Here is a 13,571-nt window from a genome sequence, read left to right on the forward strand (position 1 = left end):
GTCGTGGCAGCACACCAGGAGGAACCTGTACAAAATAAGGCCCAATCTGAAAGAGAGAAACACTCTTACGAATGCAACCACCAAGCACAAGGCAAGGACCCAGCAAAGTGGGTACCAATTGATCTTAAAGGACCAAGAACTAAGCATACCACGAAACAGGCTGAAGATCCCATGGAATCACTAGAAAAGATGTATCAACAAGTAGAAGCTTTGAAGTTGAGAGAAGCCCAAGAAGTGGCACGAAAAGCAAAAGAGGTGGTAGAATAGTAAAAGCAAGCAGAGGAAGCAATTGAACAAGGAGCAGCACAACAAGATCAAGGTGATGTGTCTCCCCTCCCTTCTTCACCCATTTCTAAATAGCATGATCACCCCATGCTGAGCCCACCACCTTCACCAGTGAATAAAGCCAAAGAACCTGAGCCCAGCAGGGAGATAGAGCCTGAACAAAGAGAAGCAACTGAATCTGCACAACAGGCAGCTGAATCTACACAAGAGTAGCAAAAAGATCACGACAAAGAGCCAGAAAGTTCAACAAGTCTTGCACCAGCAGAGGACAACATGAAGTTTGAGTAACCAAGAGAACAGGAGTCCTAGGAAACACCTTCCACCTCAACACGACAAGAAATGGTAGAGGCATCCACGAAGCCTCAGAATGACAAAGTGAAAGAAGATCAGCCACAGCCACAGCCACAAGGGCAACAGCAACCAGCCACCATGATGTAGCCAAAGGATACACAAGAGACTGCAGAAACATCAAGGCAACTAGCACAAAACGAAGATTGACAATCAAACGACGAAGTGATCCTACAAGTTAATGAGTATGCCAAGAAAATGCAGGACATAACTGAACCACTTCGCTCAGCAAGACTTAGCCGTAGCATAAGGGCCAAAGAATTAGAAATGGGGATTGACGCACTCCAAGGGGAGTTAGACGACCGAATAAACGTCATCACCAATCTACAAAGTCAAGTGTAGGAGTTAAAAGCAAAAGCTGAGCAACATCAACTTGCAAGGGATAAACAACAGAAAGAGATGGAGGAGCTCGGTGATTTGCTTACAAAATTATCGGATGCATGCAAAGCAAAAGATGAAAAACTTATAGAAGTTACAAACGAACTTCTAACTACAACGTTGTAAGTTCATACGATTTAGGTTCAATTAGATGTAGTGAATGCCTCCCTAGAGTACTCCGAGCAAAGAATAAATGATCAGGCAATTTTCTTGCGGTAAATCAAAGAAAATCCCGTAGTGGCCTCGATCAAAGGAACAGACGAGGTCTACAACGCATTAGAGAAAAAGAATAAAGACCTTGGGCTGGAGCTTAAACTGGAGTAGTCTCAGCGCAGAGACCTGGCTTTAATGTGGGTGCAAAGAGAAGACAAGCTGTTGAAAGAAATAGCTGAACTTAAACAAGTCAGCCAGCTATTAAGAGAGGGACGGCCAGAAACTCAAGAAGATGCAGGCACTTCAGAGCAGCCACACATAGAGATCCCCTCAGTTTCATTCGTTGAGATGGAGACACAACCAACAGAAGAGCTAAGTGGTGAGGAGGAGTTTCAAGTACACATAACCGAAATGGACACAACACCAATGGTCCAGCTCTAAAAGGCTGAGGAAGATGCGCTAAAGGAGAATATTACACAAGAGGTAGATGAGCAATGGAAGGTAGCAATGGATTGGAAGCTAAAAGTTGTTCACTCCGTCAATGTAACACAACTCACTCCCAATCAAATCAATGTGTAATGGCACCAACAATCCCTGCCCTATCCTTTTATTAAGGCGGCGTTGTTACAAGTTAAAGAAAGGATTTACACAAACATGAAAGTCAAGGGTGCAGATCAAGACCACCCAAAGTGGAGGCTGAGTTGGTTGAACAAGAATCCAAGGTATCTGATTGTGTTCTCAAGAGCACTTGCATCCCTACAAAAGGATTCTACTTTCTGTCCTATACCAAGAGTAAGGACTTGGCAAGCACATGAGGCACTAATAAAGAAGTGGCCAACTTGGCTGAATTACCCTAGATTGCCAGCTCCAAAAAAGGGACCACCAACAGAAGAGTACACGGTGAAAACCCTAGCAGGCGCCATGTCCTTCTTTAGAAGTTTACCAGATCTATCATGTGCAATGTTATACAAAATCTGTTGAATGCTGCTCACCTGCATCAAAGTATTCCATGAGCCAAAGCAAGCAAGCACCCCTTGGATGTCATTCCTCGAGGGTAACACAAGGTTGTGCTATGATCTTAGTGGCCAACCTTCCAAAGAAGTTCTCTATGGATTCTATGCCACATGTATGTTTTTACCTTCTCACAATATGTTGGCGTTTGAGGAATCATTCTACACAGAATTCTTCACTTGGTGAACAAAAATATTTGGGCCAGTGATCAGCAACCTGACATCACGATTTGTAGGATACTCAGCAATGGAGCTGAAAACAAAGTCACTATGCAGTTCTTGCAAGTGCCAGATAAAGAGAGGAAGATCAGATACCAAAAGGCACTAAATACGCTTAAAGACCGCCTCGCCAACCATCAACCGAAAGACTACTTCAGCCCATAAAGTTGTGTCAAAGGACGACACAGGTGACGGGGGGGAAATGCTAGCAGCAAGGTAACACCGATACCACGGATACCATTTTTTGGAGCTCTTTTTGTAAAAACACTTATTATTTTTGAAGAATCGAGAATATTGTAACTCTTATTTTTTGTATAAACCTTGTAATTCATGAGCCGAGGCTACACGCTTCCAGATTGTATCAGCCTGTCATTACCTATCTTTAGTTAGAGCTCCCAAATTATTAGTTTTGACCACCAAAAACCTTGGCTAAGGTATAAAAGCCAATTTTTGTAAATTATTTGTAAGTTTTTGGATAATGAAATACACAGTGTGAGCTAATAACACTCACTTCTATCCTTCTCGCGCTTCCTACTCCCTCCCCGGTTGTCACATGGCAGTCGCGTTTGTTGCATTGCCAACCGCAGGTAAGAGCTGTACGCATTGACGTAAACACATCACAATATTTTGTAGCTTTTGGTGTTGCCAATTTGTGGCCTATTTTCATCATAAGTAGGAATTTACACTTCAAAATCAAAAACTAAGCATAGGTGGGGTATCGGGGCATCATTGCTAAGCATTTAGGTGCATTCTGGGTCGAAAACGACTAGGTCAAAAATCCATTGCTGTTAATAATTGTGATGTTGGCACTTGACCTAAAGTGGAGTTTGAGACCATAAGCATGTGTGATTAGCTCTTATAAACTTATCCTAGAAGTTTCGTTACGTTTGGATGTCATTTGATGTTGTAACGGATGTGATTTGTTGCCGATGAGCGATTAGCTTTTGGTGGTTTCAGTCTCTTGAGTGTAGCTTGAGTTAGATTCAAGTTGTTTGTTGTTTTTCCAAGAGATTGACAACCTCTTGTAGCCTCTATGAACTTGTTAACAGGTCGCCGCGATGGACGTCCATAGCATAGCTCTCAAGCATCAACATAAAATTATCGATACAGGGGAAGCGACTCGGATGAAGCATGGAAACTCACTAGGGTGTCAATCCTAATGAAGTGAACTCGAAGAGATGCAACTACTAACTCTACAAGCAAATCGATCGCACTAAAGCCAAGTAATCTGCCTATGTCCTTCTACACAGCTCTACAGTCATCATGCCCGTTCACCATGCAAATCATATCGGAATCGCACGAAACTTGAAGAGAAGCTACAGGGGACTATCAGGGACATATCTTATCACTGTCACAGCATTCTCGAAAGGTACAACGATCGCGATCGTTCGTCCCATAGTACGCAAAAACAGTAAATGAATGATCCTAAAGGGCAATTTTTAGGTCCCTAAAGCCTCTCCTAGGGTCAAAACAACATAAAATATGCATATACACACTCAAAACAGCGATTTAAGGCCTAAACAGATGCATCTAAAACCTTCACCGAATCTTGAATGCTTACACTTGAATGGAAGAGTAGAGTAAGAGAAACACAATGCAAGAAACAAAACTGAATTTGGATTACCGTAGCCACAGAAGCGATGATTATAAGTTGGAGCAAAGAGGTAGCTTTCTATGTGTAACTTAATAGTCCCTTATATTCAAAAAATGATCTCCCTTTCCCACTAACCTTAGTGTATTATATACCTAGGGCTTTCTAAAGTGGCCGTGGCCAACTTTTCATGGACCTTTACATACATCATTGGAAAAATTACATCTTTGACTCAGACTTGACATAGACGATTGACATTAGGCTTTTACAGGGTTTGATGTATTAAACATCGGAAAAATAATGTGACCACATCAAAATTTTGGTCGGCTGACCCAACGGGCACCTTGACTGGGTGGGTACTTGTATGTTGTTATCACCTCCAAACACTCTCTCCTTCCTACCTCGTGTCGTCCATTGACACGACCTTGTGCAGTCTTGTCATAGGGTTGTCTTTAGCTTTGTCTTGAAGGTTGGTCTTCATCTTGGGAAGCCAGTTGTCGTTTATGACGCTCCCTCCTTCCTTGAGTGATGCATAGGTGTCATGTTGTTGATACATGATTTGAGCTTTGATTATCGAGGCAACGTTTATTTTTGTTGTGAACTTTCCTCTTGGTTGTCAATCTTAGTTGCCGTAGAGATGGATGTTGAAGTGTTTGATCGTGTAGAACCGATCCTCCTTGTGGCATGGACTTTATGATAGATTTTCATTCAAGGTCCACTGCAATTTGAGCTATTTGCAATAGGTCACCAAGGTTGAAGCACTGTGTGAGCTATTTTTTATTGTTGTGGATAGCTCGCTTGCTAAATTTCTCATTGCTTGATGTTGTAGGCCATTCTTTGACTTGCCATTGTTGGATGGAGATTTTTTGTCACCCTTGAAGATAAAAGATGCTCTTGATAAGCATATGGAGACTTGCTGTTGTTGCTCCAAGTTGTTGTTTATGGATTGGGTAGCCCTTTCCTTATTGTTAATGTAGAAGGAATATATACAAGAAGTTGATGATGAGGTCTAGATTAGGGTCTTAAAATCTGGATGACCAAAGGGAAAAACCCAGTGGGAAAAAAGTGCCTTTGGTATACGCTCTTATTAGAGTTTAGCATTTTGACTCGAAGTACCTGTCATGCGAGGTTAGTGCTTGGGAGAAACAAAGGAAGAGTGCCTAATGTAAGTGCCAATTATGGGACACTCTATATGCTTATGAGAAGTTTTCAAACAAAAGCATGTGGTGTAAACGATGGAGTTGATGGGTGCTTCAAGGAACAAATGTAGCACATGTGACATCAAAGGACGTCTCAATAGCTTGCACGTTTCCAAGAAGTGTTTTCGATGTAGAAGCTTCTCCACTCATTCCTCACTATGCATAGTGCGTGAGTGTCTTTTGGACTCTCTTCTTCACTTTACCAAACTTAAAATACATAGACTTGGACTTTTATGCTCACCTATACCAGCATGAGCAACACAACATAAATATGCTCAACTCCTCCACCTTGAGCAGTACCTAGAATAGCTAAGACTCGTAGACCACAGAGAATATTACTTGAAGCTTTGGGACTAATGCCTTGCTCATTTAGTGGCTCAGTTGACCGACTCTTGACTTTTATGCCATGTATTTTTAATGGCGACTTGGACTTACCTGTTCATGGCCTGAAACCCAATGCCATAAGTTCTTGAAATTAAGGCCTCTATCATTGCTTTGGTCTTTGAATGCCACCATTTTGTTGAGTAGGTTGGCATATTTTTGCTCCTCTTGACTTGCTTGTTGTATGTTGATACTTCTTTGTAAAACAAGTCCTTCAACTCTGATAGGGCTTGATGTAGCCTTTGCATTAATTTCCATGAGAAGCGATTGTCGAGATGTGTGGGTTCTCTATGATTGAGTTTCCACTAGCAATTTTGGAACCCATCTTGTTTTTGGTCCTTGTGTGACCGTCTTTGGCATTTTATCTTCTTCTACAATTTGATGGACACTAGGCTTTGGTATCCAAACCTGATGATTTCCGTTGTAAAAGCCTTGCTTTTTTAGTAGAAGACGAGGGATCCATTTTGAGGTTGTTTCTCCCTTGGTTGTGCTTAGTCCCCATTGGCTCTTTGTTGTTGTTGATTGTCTTTGTGTGGGGTCCTTTGCTACTTGGTTGGTCTTAGTGGCTCTAGGTTGAGCACCTACTTTGGGTAACCATATTTGGGTGTTACCTTCATAGAATCCTTGTGCTTCAAGTAGCTTCACTGGAATCATCCGCTGATTCACCTGTTTGTGTTGGGGATCTTTGTTGATGTCTGATTTTGGTACCCAAACTTTTGCCCGCTTGGAAGGTCTTTTTGTTTGCCTTTTGTTGGTGTTCTTTCGCTTCCCTGAGTATTTTGTATTCCGTTGATAGCACGTCTTATTCCTTGTAGAACTCGTTGATTGAGGTGGGTAGGTCCAGGCTGTTACTTTAGGCTTTTTGGCCCAAACATTAGTGTTTCCTTGGAAGTAGCCTTGAGCAGTGATTGACTCATTTGATGCTATCCACCCAGTGTCACCTTTTGTTGTTGTGGTTGAACCCGTGTTTCATGTATCCAAACTGGGTCTTTGACTTGGATGTGCTCTTTGGATATTAACACCTGCTCGACATTCTTCAGCTTCTTCTGGATGCTTTTTTGTGATGGAAACTTTGGTTGATAGACTTTTTGCTTTGGTTTCCATTGCATTGTTGATGGTGTGGCTCTTGATGTAGAGGCTTCGTGGAAAATTTTATGGAAGCTCGTTGAAGGTAAAGTCGTCTGGCGAGGTTGATATACTTCAATGTTTACCTTTGCTTTACCTTTTTCTGCGATGGTTGGCGATTTCTTCTCTGTATGGATTTGAGAAGCTTCATGGAGTCTTACCGTTATTTTTGTTGAAGCTTTTGAGTGTTGTCGAAAGAATATGTTCCTCCAGCTTTCTGTCAGGACCAGACTCTCTTTGATATGATGGGAGTTGATTATGTGGAAAGTATCTTGATACTCCCCGGTACTCAATTTGAGTACAGCTTCTGCCACTCCAAAGCTAGGAATCGGTATTTTTGAACTTGTGTATACTATCTACTCTAGCTTAGTGATTGGCGGCTTTCCCATCATGATCCACGTTCCATAAGTCATTAGATTCTTTGTTGCATAAGGATCAATTGCGGCCGAACATGTAACCTTGAGCCCTGTTTGTCCGCATAAATTGAATTTGATCATCGTAGGAGATAGTCCATCTTTTTCCTTGTCCCTGTTCTTCTTTTGATCTTGCGTTTGTTGAATATTTGTCGTTGAACTTGAAAGCTTTTCTCCTTCATCTACTTTCATTTGCACTTTTTCTGGAGTCGGCTTCTTTGAAACAGCTTTTGTCGATTCTTCAGGTATGTCAATGATGACATATTCTCGTTGTTGCTCTACTTTCTTCATGTGTACTTTGGCATCATGCTCCATGATGTCGCTATCTATTTCACCTTTTCTGCCTTCACAGTCACAAATCTCGTTAGCTTCCTTCAACACCTTTATCGTAAATACGGGAGTTATATCATACCCTTCCTCATCACAAAACTTGGTTGGAGTTATCTCATTTACACACACATCCAAGGTTGCCAATATTTGATCCCATCCAAATGGTTCAAATAACTCCTCTGGAAATGGTTCCGGTATGTAAGCTTCATCGTCCATTGATCTTTTTAGGATGCAATCCTCCTTCACTAAGCTTCCACACTTCGAAGTACCACACATCCAAAGTTCTTGTTTGGTTTGTAGCCACGCAGGTATCTCTTTCCCATTGACTATAGTAGAGTCAATTTCTTCTAAAGGAGTTCTATTCACATCTCTATAGCTATGGTCTTTTATGCTTATTTTTGTGGTGATCTTTTTATGTCTCAAGTAGATATAGTCATAGCCCCAATCTTGAACCATCTTAAGTTGACGCATGAAAGGTCTTCCTAAAATGATATCAAAATTGTTCCCTTTTCCAAAATCTACTATTGCAAATGTATGTTCATATTCAATTCCATAAGAAGTCACAATAATTTGCTCTAAGATACCCATAGTTTTTTCCGTGTATCCATCTGCAAGTTGCAGCTTCATTCTAGTTTTCCTAAGCGCTGGTCTACCCCATTTTTCCCAAATGTCTTTTCTGGCTATGGTTACTCCAGCCCCACTATCAAGTATAGCCAATGTTTTAACTCCTTTGTATTCCACAGGTAAGGTGGTGTTTCCTTCTTCTCCTTCGCAATATTCCCCCACCTTGTTTATTGGCACAGGTTTAGTGTGTGCACTTTCTTGTTGAGTTTTGTTTGATTGTTCATTTGAGGGTAGATATTGAAGAGGTATCTTTAATCCTATCTTCCCTAAATTGTTGCCTACCTCATCCCATACATGTGGTCTAATCTTAAGCAGTTCAGATAGAGTAATGGTGCACTATATTGGAGCTGACATCAACTCTTGCATACTCTTTGTATCCATCATCTTGGATATGGATTTCCTATGAGATGGCACCACTCTAGTCTCTAAGCCTGCTTCATGTTCTCCTATGTATGAGGGTAAGGTCTTCAAGGACTCTGGTTTGCTTTCAATTGAAACTTCCATCCCTGCATCTCCATTTAGAGAGTGAATGTCTCCCTGATAGAATTCATGCCCTGTATTGACTTCAGTTATGGGTACATATTGGAAAGTCGCACTTCCATTTTTTGCACTTCTAATTGCTTCCCACAATTCATTTGGCCACGGCTCATCTATCTCTGGGATAGGTGCCATAAATTGTGATCTTGACCTTGCATTATTAGTGGTGTTGGCCACTACTTGATCATCTAGTTGAATTTCTAGGTTGTTGGTTTCTTGTGTTGCAGTCTTTGCTTGGATATCTTTTTGTGATTCTAGCTCAATGTTTCTTTGAGTTAATGTTTCAACAACCTTTGCCTTAGGCATTTCAAATCCAACATTTTTTGGTTTTGTTTCTGGAGGTGGAATTGGTGCTTCAGGCTCCATGATTGCCTATGCAGTTTTTACCAATTCCTTACACATTTTCAACCTCTCAGTCTCTACCTCAGCATGAGGATATTTCATCCCTCGTTGCTCTAGGGTTTGGTTGGGTTTCAATCTAGCCTCATATGCTTCCAATGCAGCATCTAATGGCTCTAGGAATTTGTCTACCAACACAAATCCTCTCGAAGATGCCTTCCTTGGCTTCTTATCGCTCACCACTATTTTGTTTTCCCGTTTTTGTTTTAACTACTCCTTTGTCTCTTGTAATTCTGTTTCTAGTGCAGTTTGATTTGTAATTTTTTTTGCTTTAATTCTGTCTCTTTTGGCTTTCTAGGATTTTCTCCCAGTCCTCACTGACACACTAGTTGTTTCCCCTTGTTTGGGTTGTTGATGTCTCTCCTCATTAGCTTGGTCCTTTTGCTTGTGCTCTCGTCACTACCTTCACAGGAATTTTGGGTTCTGCCTCTGATCCACTTGGAGAAGGTAACACTCCCACAACATTCATTGTTGTTTTCCCCTGTTTGTTTGGGTTTTTGGACGATTTGGAACAATGTGTGTAATGGCACAATCCGAACAATATCCAATTATCTCTACACGAGAACAATTCTTGGCCCAATGATTACCTCCACACTTGTAGCATGGTCCATCTTGTTGAGTCACTGGCGGCACCATTGATGGTTGTTCTTGCTTAGCCAGAATGGTCTCTGGTCTACGCTCTTGATTGGCTATGAACATCAGAGTGTCCTCATTCAATGAATAGAGTTTTCTCATAGGTTCTTGCCCTAGCCTAGGTTGTGATACCTCAGCTCTTTGTAAAGCCCTTGATACAACCCTATTTTGAAATAATGGATGATTTGGTAATGGCATTTGTTTTTCTATTTGATGTCCAAATAGTATCCCCCTCGTGTAGGTTTGATTATAGTAGCACTCACTCATCTCATGATTGGTCCATTTTTGCTCAATTGCACACCATTTTATTTGTTGTGCTACCTGCGCTGCTAGCTCATCTAGGTTGGTCATTAATTGAGACATAACCAATTGCCGTGTGTTGGTTTCACTAGATGCTAAAGGAGCATTATCCATAGTGATCTTTGTATCACCAATTTCCTCGCCATAGGCTTTACAATTGTCAACTAGGTATAACGCTTCTCTCGTGACTTGTTCAAAGGAAGTACATCCTTTTAAGTGCAAATCTTTCTTTAGATTTTCATTTATCAAACCCTCTATGAAGAGAATTGATAATCTTTCATCCTGTGGTAACTCACGTTCCGGACATCTCTCTATATATTGTTTGAAACGTAGCAATGCTTCCTTCACTCTCTCATCTTCTTTTTGCTTGAATGCATAGATTTGGGACACTGTGTTATGCTTGATTCCCCTTTTAGAGAATTCCACAACGAATTCTTGCAACAGTTGTTCAACGTTTGAGAAGGCATTTTTGTCCAACGGTTGGAACCAATTCAATGCTATCCCTTCCAAGGTTAAGCCAAATCCCTCGTATTGTGTATGAAAATAAAATACTTTTTCGGCTCTTAACACTTGTTCGAACAAGGATGCATGTACGTATGGATCCCTTAACCCATCATACTTCTTCTTGACACATTTGGCCAATTGATATGGTCTCATTGGTTTTGGTTCAACCATGTATCTTAGCGTGTTGGGGTCTCTCACAAGGACATCCCTCGTTCCTTCTTCTCTTCTTGGAGCAAATCCTGGTGGAATCTTGTTTGAGACATGTTTTGGAAATGTTGATGGATTTATAAGTCTAATTGGTGGTCTCTTGGTTCCACTCAATGAGGTAGGAGCTACACTCCCGTGACTAACTATTTTGGATGTTTGAGGTCCATTTGATCCCATAGTTTCAATGTTAGCTTCTTGCCAATCATTCTAAAAAAACCTTGGTACAATTACACTCAGTTGAAAGTAGTAAGCAGAGATTGGAGTACCCATGTATGTATATTTTTCTAGCTCAATTGGGCTGATAAGTTTGTACTCTCATCCATACTTATCTACCATTAGAACTTGGACTTCCTGGTCATCTGTGTATGTGAAGGCATAGAGGTTCTTGTAGTCTGTCAACTCTTCAATGATGGTATTTAAACATCTATAGAAGTTGTTTTGATCCCCAATAGCTAACCTATAAAGGCCATCATAAGTGTAATCCGTTAGAACTCTCGTGGCTTCATTGGTTTTGATGAACCTCACGTTGGGTTTGTTGATTAGAGGATGCTTCTTCTCTAAGTCTCTAGCAATTTCCACTTTTTCTCTTTCAAACTCCCTCATTTTAGTTGATTGGTTTGGCTTCCAGTGAGCTACATGATCACTTGACAAATATCCAGAAGCCATGCCTTGAGGTTTGGCTTGATATGATTGATAAGCCTCATGGTCTTGTCTCAACCCTCTTGTTATAGGTGCTGCAGTATTTCTGGCTGTTTGTGTAGGTGGCATAGCTCTGAGTTGAGTGGGAAACCCTAATGATGGATGAGTTGTCATGATTAAGCCTCACTCAATAGTGTCAAGATGGTCCTTGATAAGAACATCTTGGCTTAGTGCACACAATCCCTTTTTGCCCTTGGTCAAGTCTCTAAAAAGTCAGGAATTTGTGACTTTTTTGGTCTCTGGACACTGGTTTTGGGGTATCCTAAAAGTTTGGAATTAGGAAACCTAGAAAAATTCAGCTCTAAAATTCAGCTATTGTCCGCAAGCTTTCTTCCTAGCTATACCTGACTCAATTTGGAGTTGTCTATCAAAAGTTAGAGCACTTTTGGTGAACTGCTCCTGAAACAGCACTCAAAACAGTCTCAGGACCAGAACACAAGAACTTTGGCTTGTATCTTGGCTTTCAGAGGGTATTTTTCACTCAAACTTGAGATATGGGATGTACTCAAGTAGGTCTACAAACTTATGAAGTCAGATACCCCCACTATGTAGGGGTACACCGATCGCGATCGTTGACCCCATGTCACAGATTTGGAAGATTTTTTCACAATAGCTAGCCCTTGATGTCTTGATACCAAGTGTCTCTGTATTTTTGAATTTGGAGATGTTTTGACCAATGAAAACCCAAATCCCAGGTGTATCTGCGGTTATTGTCTTGATTGTGTAAATAGAACTTTTGACCACTTTCTTTTGCTTTTTTTACCTTGCTCTTTTTGGAAAATATGTTGCACTAGATGTCAGCTACCTACTCAAAAAATCTCAGGGTTTAGGGTTCCAGCTCCTTTTTGCATGAAATTTTAGGAGTTGATAGACATGGGTATGATTAGTCTATTCCCAAACCCATCTTGCATTTGGATCACAAAAACTTGAATTTTCTCAAAATTTTGGTATGGAGGATCAGTGATCAGTGTTTGCCCTATTTGACAAGTGTCTTTTGGTTTTTTGACCCTGGTTCTTTTGAGAAAGTTGTTTGTTTAGTCATCAGCTACCTACTCACCAAGTCTCAAATCAAAATGTCAGTATGGTACACCAATCTCGATCGTACTTTTGAGCCCAAATTGGATGAAACTTGTGGATACGGTAGACAATGATGTGTACAGTCTACTCCCCAAATCTTTTTGAATTTGGACAAGAAAAAGTCAAGTTTTTACTAGATGTCAAATCTTGTCCAATTCTGGCACTCAGGTACACCGATCGCGATCGTAGTACAGAGGCCAAATCTAATGAAATTTTGTCTGCTCCCTCTGACAAGTGTTTCCGAGTGTTTGGTGCTACCACTTTGTGATTTGAACCAATTTCAGCTCTGTTTGGTCAGATTTTAAAAATTTCAAAGTCTTATGGCCTTTTTGCCAAAGTTATGGTTTTCTGGTTTCTCAACTCTAACTTTTATCCCAAATCTGACTGGATTGTGATTTACTTATCCTACTCCTAAGTACAAAAATGAAAGAACATAAGAAAATGAATCAAACAAAACAAACAGGATAAAAAACGGATGATGGATCAGTACTCAATCGATACAAAGAAATTTGAAGAGAAAAAATCATGAAAGCAACCTCACTCACAACTCCCTATATCTCTCAAGAGTAGATCTAGCTAGTCCCCCGACCCTAGACTCCACTAAGCGCTAAACCCCTGTCTATATGCTTCACTGAAATGTAAATGGAATGGAAATGATCTTTTGGAACAATAAGAAAACTTTGAATACGCACTCGGTTACTCATCACCTAAAATTCATTCCCCGGCAGTGGCCCCAATGTTTGCAGGTCGCCGCGACGGACGTCCATAGCATAGCTCTCAAGCATCAACATAAAATTATCGATATAGGGGAAGCGACTCGGATGAGGCATGGAAACTCACTAGGGTGTCAATCCTAATGAAGTGAACTCGAAGAGATACAACTACTAACTCTACAAGCAAATCGATCACACTAAAGCCAAGTAATCTGCCTATGTCCTTCTACACAGCTCTACAGTCATCACGCCCGTTCACCATGCAAATCATATCGGAATCGCACGAAACTTGAAGGGAAGCTACAAGGGACTATCAGGAACATATCCTATCCCTGTCACAGCATTCTTGAAAGGTACAACGATCACGATCGTTCATCCCATAATACGCAAAAACAGTAAACGAATGATCCTAAAGGGTCATTTTTAGGTCCCTAAAGCCTCTCTTA

At 40.9% G+C, this 13,571-nt stretch overlaps 1 pseudogene; it reads right to left on the reverse strand.

The window, feature by feature from the left end:
* Positions 1 to 352: 352 nt before the first annotated feature.
* LOC147421748 (uncharacterized) overlaps positions 353 to 13,571 on the reverse strand; it is a 197,228-nt pseudogene continuing 184,009 nt past the window's right edge.

Source organism: Adiantum capillus-veneris, chromosome 27 (assembly GCF_014529385.1).
Source record: "Adiantum capillus-veneris isolate H3 chromosome 27, ASM1452938v2, whole genome shotgun sequence".
NCBI classification, from domain to species: Eukaryota; Viridiplantae; Streptophyta; class Polypodiopsida; order Polypodiales; family Pteridaceae; genus Adiantum; species Adiantum capillus-veneris.